The 13,383-nt window shown below is 38.8% G+C and overlaps 1 protein-coding gene across 7 annotated transcripts in view; it reads right to left on the bottom strand.

The window, feature by feature from the left end:
* The window catches only part of ESCO1 (establishment of sister chromatid cohesion N-acetyltransferase 1), an 80,719-nt gene that overhangs the window by 54,727 nt on the left and 12,609 nt on the right, over window positions 1-13,383 (bottom strand). The gene's annotated exons all lie outside the window — the stretch shown is intronic.

Genomic DNA, 13,383 nt, shown 5'->3' with positions numbered 1-13,383 from the left:
AATGCACGGCACGCCTCAGGCTGGTGCAACGTCATGCCGGCCTCTGCCGCCGCAGGCTCGCCCAGCACTCCGTGCCCCTCCCTCCCCCCGGCCTGAGTGAGCCAGAGTCCCCAGAGCAGCTGCTCCTTTAACCCGGTCCTGTCTGAGCGAAGAACAGACGCCCTCCTACACGCAGAGGCGTGGCCAAATCCAAAGCTGAGCCCCTGGGAGCTGTGAGAACAAAGAAAAGAAAGGGAAATCTCTCCCAGCAGCCTCAGAAGCAGCAGATTAAAGCTCCACAATCAACTTGATGTACCCTGCATCTGTGGAATACATGAATAGACACAAATCATCCCAAATTGAGGAGGTGGACTTTGAGAGCAAGATTTATGATTTTTTTCCCCTTTTCCTCTTTTTGTGTGTATGTGTATGCTTCTGTCTGAGATTTTGTCTGTATAGCTTTGCTTCCACCATTTGTCCTAGGGTTCTATCCGTCCGTTTTAAAAAATTTTTTTCTTAATAATTATTTTTTATTTTAATAACTTTATTATATTTTCTTATTTTATTTCACTTTAATCTTTCTTTTTTTCCTTCCTTCCCTCCTTCCTCCCTCCCTCCTTTCGTTCCTTCTTTCCATCTTCCTTCCTTCCTTTTCCTCCTTTCTTTCTTTCTTTCAATTATTTTTTTCTCCCTTTTATTCTCAGCCGTGTGGATGAAAGGCTCTTGGTGCTGCAGCCAGGGGTCAGTGCTGTGCCTCTGAGGTTGGAAAGCCAACTGCAGGACACTGGTCCACAAGAGACCTCCCAGCTCCACATAATATCAAATGGCGAAAATCTCCCAGAGATCTCCGTCTCAACACCAGCACCCAGCTTCACTCAACGACCAGCAAGCTACAGTGCTGGACACTCTATGCCAAACAACTAGCAAGACAGGAACACAACCCCACCCATTAGCTGAGAGGCTGCCTAAAATCATAATAAGTCCACAGACACCCAAAAACACACCACCAGACGTGGACCTGCCCACCAGAAAGACAAGATCCAGCCTCGCCCACCAGAACACAGGCACTAGTCCCCTCCAACAGGAGGGGCAGGCACTAGTCCCCTTCCAACAGGAAGCCTACACAACCCACTGAACCAACCTCAGCCACTGGGGACAGACACCAAAAACAACGGGAACTACGAACCTGCAGCCTGCAAAAAGGAGACTCCAAACACAGTAAGATAAGCAAAATGAGAAGACAGAAAAACACACAGCAGATGAAGGAGCAAGATAAAAACCCACCAGACCTAACAAATGAAGAGGAAATGGCAGTCTACCTGAAAAAGAATTCAGAATAATGATAGTAAAGATGATCCAAAATCGTGGAAATAGAATGGACAAAATGCAAGAAACATTTAACAAGGACCTAGAAGAACTAAAGATGAAACAAACAATGATGAACACCACAATAAATGAAATGAAAAATACTCTAGATGGGATCAATAGCAGAATAACTGAGGCAGAAGAACGGATAAGTGACCTGGAAGACAAAATAGTGGAAATAACTACTGTACAGCAGAATAAAGAAAAAAGAATGAAAAGAACTGAGGACAGTCTCAGAGACCTCTGGGACAACATTAAATCATTAAATGCACCAACGTTCGAATTATAGGAGTTCCAGAAGAAGAAGAGAAAAAGAAAGGGACTGAGAAAATATTTGAAGAGATTATAGTTGAAAACTTCCCTAATATGGAAAAGGAAATAGTTAAGTCCAGGAAGCACAGAGTCCCATACAGGATAAATCCAAGGAGAAACACACCAAGACACATATTAATCAAACTGTCAAAAATTAAATACAAAGAAAACATATTAAAAGCAGCAAGGGGGGCTTCCCTGGTGGCACAGTGGTTGAGGGTCCACCTGCCGATGCAGGGGACATGGGTTCGTGCCCTGGTCCGGGAAGATCCCGCATGCCATGGAGTGGCTGGGCCCGTGAGCCATGGCCGCTGAGCCTGCACGTCCAGAGCCTGTGCTCCGCAACAGGAGAGGCCACAACAGTGAGAGGCCCGCGTACCACAAAAAAAAAAAAAAAAAAAAAAGCAGCAAGGGTAAAACAACAAATAACACACAAGGGAATCCCCATAAGGTTAACAGCTGATCTTTCAGCAGAAACTCTGCAAGCCAGAAGGGACTGGCAGGACATATTTAAAGTGATGAAGGAGAAAAACCTGCAACCAAGATTACTCTACCCAGCAAGGATCTCATTCAAATTTGATGGAGAAATTAAAACCTTTACAGACAAGCAAAAGCTGAGAGAGTTCAGCACCACCAAACCAGCTTTACAACAAATGCTGAAGGAACTTCTCTAGGCAAGAAACACAAGAGAAGGAAAAGACCTACAATAACGAACGCAAAACAATTAAGAAAATGGGAATAGGAACATACATATCGATAATTACCTTAAATGTAAATGGACTAAATGCTCCGACCAAAAGACACAGATTGGCTGAATGGATACAAAAACAAGACCCATATATATACTGTCTACAAGAGACCCACTTCAGACCTAGAGACACATACAGACTGAAAGTAAGGGGATGGAAAAAGATATTCCATGCAAATGGAAACCAAAAGAAAGCTGGAGTAGCAATTCTCATATCAGACAAAATAGACTTTAAAATAGACTATTACAAGAGACAAAGAAGGACACTACAGAATGATCAAGGGATCGATCCAAGAATTGTAACAGTAACAATTGTAAATATTTATGCACCCAACATAGGAGCACCTCAATACATAAGGCAAATACTAACAGCCATAAAAGGGGAAATCGACAGTCATAGTAGGGGACTTTCACACCCCACTTTCACCAATGGACAGATCATCCAAAATGAAAATCAATAAAGAAACAAGCTTTAAATAACACATTAAACAAAATGGACTTAATTGATATTTATAGGACATTCCATCCAAAAACAACAGAATACACATTTTTCTCAAGTGCTCATGGAACATTCTCCAGGATAGATCATATCTTGGGTCACAAATCAAGGCTTGGTAAATTTAAGAAAATTGAAATTGTATCAAGTATCTTTTCCGACCACAACGCTATGAGACTAGATATCAATTACAGGAAAAGATCTGTAAAAAATACAAACACATGGAGGCTAAACAATACACTACTTAATAACGAAGTGATCACTGAAGAAATCAAAGAGGAAATAAAAAAATACCTAGAAACAAATGACAATGGAGACACGATGACCCAAAACCTATGGGATGCAGCAAAAGCAGTTCTAAGAGGGAAGTTTATAGCAATACAATCCTACCTTAAGAAACAGGAAACATCTCGAATAAACAACCTAACCTTGCACTTAAAGCAATTAGAGAAAGAAGAACAAAAAAACCCCAAAGTTAGCAGAAGGAAGGAAATCATAAAAATCAGATCAGAAATAAATGAAAAAGAAATGAAGGAAACGATAGCAAAGATCAATAAAACTAAAAGCTGGTTCTTTGAGAAGATAAAATTGATAAACCATTAGCCAGACTCACCAAGAAAAAAAGGGAGAAGACTCAAATCAATAGAATTAGAAATGAAAAAGGAAAAGTAACAACTGACACTGCAGAAATACAAAAGATCATGAGAGATTACTACAAACAACTCTATACCAATAAAATGGACAACCTGGAAGAAATGGACAAATTCTTAGAAAAGCACAACCTGCCAAGACGGAATCAGGAAGAAATAGAAAATATGAACAGACCAATCACAAGCACTGAAATTGAAACTGTGATTAAAAAATCTTCCAACAAACAAAAGCCCAGGACCAGATGGCTTCACAGGCAAGTTCTATCAAACATTTAGAGAAGAGCTAACACCTATCCTTCTCAAACTCTTCCAAAATATAGCAGAGGGAGGAACACTCCCAAACTCATTCTACAAGGCCACCATCACCTTGATACCAAAACCAGATAAGGATGTCACAAAGAAAGAATACTACAGGCCAATATCACTGATGAACATAGATGCAAAAATCCTCAACAAAATACTAGCAAACAGAATCCAACAGCACATTAAAAGGATCATACACCATGATCAAGGGGGGTTTATTTCAGGAATGCAAGGAATATACGCAGATATATTCAATATACACAAATCAATCAATGTGATACACCATATTAACAAATTGAGGGAGAAAAACCACATGATCATCTCAATAGATGCAGAGAAACCTTTCGACAAAATTCAACACCCATTTATGATAAAAACCCTGCAGAAAGTAGGCACAGAGGGAACTTTCCTCAACATAATAAAGACCATATATGACAAACCCACAGCCAACATCGTCCTCAATGATGAAAAACTGAAACCATTTCCACTAAGATCAGGAACAAGACAAGGCTGCCCACTTTCACCACTCTTATTCAACATAGTTTTGGAAGTTTTAGCCACAGCAATCAGAGAAGAATAAGAAATAAAAGGAATCCAAATCGGAAAAGAAGAAGTAAAGCTGTCACTGTTTGCAGATGACATGATACTATACATAGAGAATTCTAAATATGCCACCAGAAAACTACTAGAGCTAATCAATGAATGTGGTAAAGTAGAAGGATACAAAATTAATGCACAGAAATCTCTGGCATTCCTATACACTAATGATGAAAAATCTGAAAGTGAAATCAAGAAAACACTCCCACTTACCACTGCAACAAAAAGAATAAAATATCTAGGAATAAACCTACCTAAGGAGACAAAAGACCTGTATGCAGAAAAGTATAAGACACTGAAGAAAGAAATTAAAGATGATACAAATAGATGGAGAGATATACCATGTTCTTGGATTGGAAGAATCAACATTGTGAAAATGACTCTACTACCCAAAGCAATCTACAGATTCAATGCAATCCCTATCAAATTACCACTGGCGTTTTTCACAGAACTAGAACAAAAAATTTCACAATTTGTATGGAAACACAAAAGACCCCGAATAGCCAGAGCAATCTTGAGAACGAAAAACGGAGCTGGAGGAATAAGGCTCCCTGACTTCAGACTATACTACAAAGCTACAGTAATCAAGACAGTATGGTACTGGCACAAAAACAGAAAGATAGATCAATGGAACAGGACAGAAAGCCCAGAGATAAACCCACGCACATATGGTCACCTTATCTTTGATAAAGGAGGCAGGAATGTACAGTGGAGAAAGGACAGCCTCTTCAATAAGTGGTGCTGGGAAAACTGGACAGGTACATATAAAAGTATGAGATTAGATCACTCCCTAACACCGTACACAAAAATAAGCTCAAAATGGATTAAAGACCTAACTGTAAGGCCAGACACTATCAAACTCTTAGAGGAAAACATAGGCAGAACACTCTATGACATAAATCACAGAAAGATCCTTTTTGACCCACCTCCTAGAGAAATGGAAATAAAAACAAAAATAAACAAATGGGACCTAATGAAACTTTAAAGCTTTTGCACAGCAAAGGAAACCATAAACAAGACCAAAAGACAACCCTCAGAATGGGAGAAAATATTTGCAAATGAAGCAACCGACAAAGGATTAATCTCCAAAATTTATAAGCAGCCCATGCAGCTCAATAACAAAAAAACAAACAACCCAATCCAAAAATGGGCAGAAGACCTAAATAGACATTTCTCCAAAGAAGATATACAGACTGCCAACAAACACATGAAAGAATGCTCAACTTCATTAATAATTAGAGAAATGCAAATCAAAACTACAATGAGATATCATCTCACACCAGTCAGAATGGCCATCATCAAAAAATCTAGAAACAATAAATGCTGGGGAGGGTGTGGAGAAAAGGGAACACTCTTGCACTGCTGGTGGGAATGTGAATTGGTACAGCCACTATGGAGAACAGTATGGAGGTTCCTTAAAAAACTACAAATAGAACTACCATATGACCCAGCAATCCCACTACTGGGCATATACTCTGAGAAAACCATAATTCAAAGTGTCATGTACCAAAATGTTCATTGCAGCTCTATTTACAATAGCCAGGAGATGGAAACAACCTAAGTGTCCATCATCAGATGAATGGATAAAGAAGATGTGGCACATATATACAATGGAATATTACTCAGCCATAAAAAGAAACGAAATTGAGCTATTTGTAATGAGGTGGATAGACCTAGAGTCTGTCACACAGAGTGAAGTAAGTCAGAAAGAGAAAGACAAATACCGTATGCTAACATATATACGGAATTTAAGGGAAAAAAATGTCATGAAGAACTTAGGGGTAAGACAGGAAAAAAGACAAAGATCTACTAGAGAATGGACTTGAAGATATGGGGAGGGGGAAGGGTAAGCTGTGACAAAGCGAGAAAGAGGAATGGACATATATACACTACCAAACGTAAGGTAGATAGCTAATAGGAAGCAGGCGCATAGCACAGGGAGATCAGCTTGGTGCTTTGTGACCGCCTGGAGGTGTGGGAGGGAGAGAGACTCAAGAGGGAAGAGATATGGGAACATATGTGTATGTATAACTGATTCACTTTGTTATAAAGCAGAAACTAACACACCACTGTACAGCAATTATACTCCAATAAAGATGTAAAGAAAAAAACAAAAAAACAACTTAGACTAAACTAGACTAAACAATGGCCTAGTGACGATTTTTCACTTGACATACAAAAATCATGCAACTCAATATGGTCACCATCTCATTTTTTTTTTTTTTTTTTTTTTTTTTTTGCGGTATGCAGGCCTCTCACTGTGGTGGCCTCTCCCGTTGCGGAGCACAGGCTCCGGACGCGCAGGCTCAGCGGCCATGGTGCACGGGCCCAGCTGCTCCACGGTATGTGGGATCTTCCCGGACCAGGGCACGAACCCGTGTCCCCTGCATCGTCAGGCGGACTCTCAACCACTGCGCCACCAGGGAAGCCTCATCTCATTTTTTATACTGTATAATAAATTTGGTTTTTCTTCAAAAATAACCACTACCTTCTATCCGAAACCCCACCTCCCTGTAAGGAGTATATTATTTTCCTTCCCATCAGATGCTTAGCTTGATCATATGTCTTACTTTGGCCTCATGGTGGACAGAGCATACTCTCCTGCCCCCATAGCCTTGCATCTGATGATTTGGCCAATGGGGTGTTAGCAGAAAGTATGCAAACAGAGGTTTGAAATATCTTTGTGCAGTTGGTCTTGCCCTCTTGTTACCTCTGTCATCACCACGAGAAGAGTTTCAGCAGGAAGATGTTGCCCCTTCAGCCTAGGCCCCAGAAGAAACACAAACAGTAAGACTGGGCCAAACCCCAAATGAGGTGCCAAGCCCAACCCACAGGGAGAATTAAAGCCCACCCACACACCCACAGCTAAGCCTAAGTCACCTAACCCACAGCAGCTCTACAGATATATAAGCAAAAATAACTGCTGTTTTAAACCACTGAGCTGTAGGGCAGTTTCTCATTCAGCAATAACTGATTAATACATATTGCAGTTAAATTTTCTGGGAAGCTCCATATCTACCCAAGATTAAGCCTCAGAGGTACAATAACTTGAAAAAACAGAAAACTCATTTAATTTCCTTTATTACTTTAGCGCCAAGAATTTTAATTTTAAAAATGATGAATTACCTTACTTTACTTCTTTTCCTCGCAATTTCTAAATATTTTAACATTTGGCAGTTGGGACCTACCATAATAAAAAGGTTAACTGATACACAAATCTGCGGTACTTGTCACTCACCTGTTCAGGCATGCTAAGGATCACTTCACTTTAGTTTGCCCTACGTGTTAAATCATTATCAACCTAGCATTATACAACTTAACAACATCCCTTTCTATTAAATAAAATCTTGCAATCAAGGACTGAAATGCATTCTCTAACCTGTTAAACTGACAAGATCCCTCCACAACCCAGAGCCAAGTTATTAATAGAATTCTAATAAAATCAATATTGGGGCCAAAAATCAATAATCAAACTTAACATGGGACTTCCCTGGTGGCGCAGTGGTTAAGAATCCGCCTGCCAATGCAGGAGACACGGGTTCTATCCCTGGTCTAGGAAGATCCCACATGCCGGGGAGCAACTAAGCCCGTGCACCACAACTACTAAGCCTGAGCTCTAGAGCCCACGAGTCACAACTACTGAGCCCACGTGCCACAACTACTGAAGCCCACGCGCCTAGAGCCTGTGCTCCGCAACAAAGAGCAGCCCCCACTCGCCGCAACTAGAGAAAGCCTGCGTGTAGCAACGATGACCCAACACAGCCAAAAATAAAAAAATAAATAAAGAACATAAAATGATCACTTCAGAAAACCCACAGTAACATTTATATAGAAAGATAATTTACAAGATATATGTTAGAAAGTACCTGAGAATTTAAGAGTACATCCAATTTCCCAACAGTACATTATAATAAAATATACTCAAATTTTAATCATTAAAATATTTAGATTACATCACCCAATATATTTTTAAGTTTAAAGTGATTTTTTTAGAACCATTTTATATTCGGGAATTCCGTGGCAGTCCAGTAGTTAAGACTCCATGCTCTCACTGCTGAGGGCCTGGGTTCAATCCCTGGATGAGGAACTAAGATCCCACAAGCTACGTTATGTGGTCAGAAAAAAAAATTTTTTTATAATTGAGATGTAATTTGAGATAGGACTATAAAATTCACCTATTTATAGTGTACAATTTAGTAGGTTTTAGTATATTCAGAGTTGTGCAACAATTGCCAGTAGTTCCAGAGTATCTTTGCCACCCCAAACCCATTAGCAGTCATTCTCTTATTTCTCACCCCCCTTCCAGTCCCTGGCAATTACAAATCCACTTTCTGTCTTTATGGATTTGGCTATTCTGGATGTTTCATATAAATGAAATCATAAATACATGTGGCCTTTTGTGGTAGGCTTCTTTCACTTAACGTAATGTTTTCAAGGTTCAAGCAGGGTTGCAGCATGTTTCAGTAATATCTTGTGCTTTACGGCTAAATACTATTCCATTGTATAAATATATCACATTTTGTTTGCCTATCCATCAGTTGATGGATTGTTAGATGGGCTGTTTCTACTTTTTGGCTATCATGAATAATGCTATGAATAATCCTGAAGGAGTTTTTATGTGAACATGTTTTCAAGTTTCCTGGGTATATACCTAAGAATATAACCATTGGCCCATATGGAAACTCTGTGTTCTTTTTTTTTTTTTTTTTTTTTTTGCAGTACGTGGGCCTCTTACTGTTGTGGCCTCTCTCCTGTTGCAGAGCACAGGCTCGGGACGCGCAGGCTCAGCGGCCATGGCTCATGGGCCCAGCCGCGCCGCAGCATGTGGGATCTTCCCGGACTGGGGCACGAACCCGTGTCCCCTGCATCGGCAGGCGGACTCTCAACCAGTGCGCCACCAGGGAAGCCCGGAAACTCTGTGTTTAACTTCTGAGGGACTGTTTTCCAAATCAGCTGCAACATTTTACATTCCCACCAGCTATGCGTGTGGGTTCCAATTTCTCTACAACCCTGTTAGCATTTATTATTAATTTTTAAAATTTTAGTTATCCTTTTAGGTGTAAAGTAGTATCTCATTGAAGTTTTAATTTGTATTTTCCTAATGAGTAATTATGTTGAGCATCTTTTCATGTGCTTATTGGCCATCTGTATTTATTCTCTGGAGAAATGTCTATTTGAATCCTTTCCTCATTCTAAAAATTTGGTCATTTTTCCTTTTATCATTGAGTTGAAACAGTTTTTTACCTGGATATTAGACTCTCATCAGATGCATGAACCACAAATATTTTTCTCCAATTCTATTGGCTGTCTTTTCACATTTTTGATAAGAGTCCTTTGATGTACAAAAATTCATCCATGGATAAACACTTAGATTGTTTCCATAACTTGGCTATTGCAAATAACACTGCAATGAACATGGGGGTACATATATCTTTTTGAGGTAGTGTTTTTCATTTTCTTCGGGTAAATACCCAGAAGTGGAATTGCTGGATCATATGGTAGTTCTATTTTTAATTTTTTAAGAAACCTCCATGCTGTTTTCCATAGTGGCTGCACCAATTTCCATTTCCACCAACAGTACACAAGGGTTCCCTTTTCTCCACATCCTTGCCAACACTTTTTATTTCTTGTCTTTTTGATATCAGCCATTCTAACAGGTATGAGGTAATATAGCATTGTGATTTTGATTTGCATCTCCCTAATGATTAGTGATTCTGAGCATCTTTTCATGTTCCTGTTGACTCTCTGTATGTCTTCCTTGGAAGAATTCCATTCAGATCTTCTGCCCATTTTTTATTTGAACTGTTTTTTTTGCTATTTATTGAGTTATATGAATTCATCATTTATTTTCAGATATATGATGTGCAAATATTTTCTCCCATTCAGTAGGCTGCCTTTTCATTTTGTTGGTTTCCTTTGCTGTGCAGAAGCTGTTTAGTTTGATGCAGTCCCACTTGTTTATTTTTGCTTTTGTTGTTTTTGCTTTTGGTGTCAGATTCAAAAAATCATCACCAAGACTTATGTCAAGGAGCTAACTGCCTATGTTTTCTTCTAAGAGTTTTATGGTTTCAGATCTTATGTTCAAGTCTTTAATCTATTTTGAGTTAATTTTTGTGTATGGTGTATGATAGTGTTCCAGTTTCATTCTTTTACATGTGGCTGTCCAGTTTTCCCAACACCGTTTACTGAAGAGACTGTCCTTTCCCCTGTATATTCTTAGCGCTCTCTTCTTTTTTTTGCCACGCCATGTGGCTTGCAGGATCTCAGTTCCCTGACCAGGGATTGAACCTGGGCCACGCAGTGTTGTGAAAGCCTGGAATCCTAATCATTAGGCCACCAGGGAACTCCCATTGGCTCTTTTTTCAGTTAAGTTTTTAAATGAGGAAATGTGACTCCTTCAACTTTATTTCTCTTTTTCAAGATTGTTTTGGCTTTTTGATATTAATTTTAAGATCAGTTTGTCAATTTCTGCCCAAAAAGTCAGCTAGGATTTTGATAAGGAATTGCACTGAATCTGAGGATCAAGTTGAGGAATGCTGCCATCTTAATAATATGTCTTCCAATTCTTGAACATAGATATCTTTTCACTTATTTAGGTCATCTTTAGTAATTTTAAACAATGTTTTGTAATTTTCAGTGTACAAGCCTTGCATTTCTTTTGTTACATTTATTCTTAAGTATTTTATTGTTTTTTTATTCTACTATAAAAGGAATTATTTTCTTAATTTCCTTTTTGGATGGTTCATCACTAGTAGAGAGAAATACAATTGCTTTTTGTATGTTGTTCTTGTATCTTATAACCTTGTTGAATTCATTTATTAGCTCTAACAGGTTTTTTTGTGTGGATTCCTTAGGATTTTCTCCATATAAAACCGCGTCATCTGCAAACAGATATAGTTTTACTAATTCCTTTCCAATCTGGATGCCTTTATTTCTTTTTCTTGCCAAATTGTCCTGGCTGGAACCTCCAGTACAATGTTGAATAAAAGTGGCAAAAGCAGATATCCTTGTCTTATTGCTGATCTTAGGAGGAAAGCCTTTAGTCCTTCACCGGTAAGTATAATGTTAGATACAGGCTTTTCATAGATGCTCTTCTATTGCAGCTTTGTTGAATGTTTTTATCATGAAAGATGTTAAATTTTGTTAAATGCTTTTTCTGCATCTATTGAGGTGATTATGTGATTTTGTTCCCCTTTATTCTATTAACATGGTATCTCACCTTGTTAATTTTCATATGTTGAACCAACTTTGCATTGATAGGATAAATCCCATTTCGTCAGGGTGTATAATCCTTTTTATATGTTGCTGGATTCAGTTTGCATGTACTGAGTTGAGGAATTTTTATGTGTATATTTATAAAAATATTGAACCATAGTTTCCTTTCTTGTGATGTCTTTGTCTAATTTTGGTATCAGGGTTTTACAGTGGCCTCATAGAATTAGCTAAGCTGTATTCCCTCCTCTTGCATTTTTTGGAGGAGTTTAGGAATGCTTGATGTTAATTCTTTAAACACTTGATAGAATTCACTGGTAAAGCCATCTGGGACTGAGTTTTTCTTTTTGGATGATTTTTTGGTTACTAATTCAATCTCTTCATTTGTTATAGGTCTATTTGGATTTTCTATTTCTTCTTGACTCAATCTCTTTCTAGGAATTTTTTCATTGTATCTAGGTTATCAAAATTGTTAGTGTATTCAACTGTTCATAGTATTCTCTTATAATCCTCTTTTATTTCTGTGAGGTTGTTAGTAATATCCCCTCTCATTCCTCACGTTAGTAACCTGAGTCCTTTTTTTCTTGCTAAAACCATTTTTTAAAAAAGAGAAAAGCAAACTAGGCTACCTTTAATTTCTAGGCACAACAGCAAATCAGAAACTGTCAATTCTGTATATTGCTCCAAATTTCATGGAGACAAGAACAACACTGACCTTAAGTAGCAGCTGCTTCCATCCTTCTAATCCCACTTCTCATTCTTGAGAAGCAAAGTCTCTGTGAACCAGCTGCCCCATATGGGGTAGCTTCCAAAGACAGAATTAGGTATCAACCCAAGGCTTCTACTTATTTTTAATTTTTACTCAGTTTCTCCAGATACACAAGGGGAGGGGGTCCTAACCAGAGAGACCTGTGTTTATAATCTATTTTGAGAACTTTATGCTTGATATTAAGAGACCATCCAACTACAATTTCTGTATCCTTAAAATAGGCAGAACACACAGAGTAGCAGTGCATTACACGTATCCAATACAAGATGCACTTGGAAGAAGTGGAATTTTCACAGTAGGAAAAAAAAAATGAGTGTCCTCCACCGACAGCCTCCTTTTTGGATTCGTGCCCAGTATTCAATGGGTCATGATCATTTCTGTTACAGGTCTCAAAAGCAGGAAGTAAACAGGGGCAGCAGCATTCATCCATCTACACTCATGTACAGATTAGAATGTTCCTTAAATCACCCAAAGCTTAAGGACAAACAGAAATATTAGCAAATTGAAGGGTACTAGAATAAAAAATTAGTATTTGTTCTGGTGTATATCTGCTAGAAATGATACAGGTTCCCACCCTACTGAGTACTACCAGTGAGCTCCTATTTTTTGACAAAGTTGGTAGTAAATGGGAACTCAAGACAAAGATGCAGGGACATCTAGAGCAGACACAGGGAGGCTGAAAACTCTATAAACTCCCAAATCCCTTGCCTACAAAGGTACACACACCCCCAACCAGCCTTCTGAGTTAAAACCTTTCACTTACTGCACCTGGAGCAGATGCCTCAAAAAGAAATACATACCAATTCTCCCCAGTCATATGAGAATTAGATCCCAACACAGTCCAAAGAAATAAGAGACCAGTCCTAGGAGGAAACAGTCTCTACACTAACCATCAATAGGAGTCTGGAGAACAAGAGTGAATCTAAAGGTAATAAACCAACAAAGATGGAAT

The sequence above is a fragment of the Lagenorhynchus albirostris genome, chromosome 14, assembly GCF_949774975.1.
Source record: "Lagenorhynchus albirostris chromosome 14, mLagAlb1.1, whole genome shotgun sequence".
Lineage (NCBI taxonomy): Eukaryota > Metazoa > Chordata > Mammalia > Artiodactyla > Delphinidae > Lagenorhynchus > Lagenorhynchus albirostris.
Note: the sequence above shows the minus strand (reverse complement) of the source record. Positions and strands in the feature narration are given on the sequence as shown.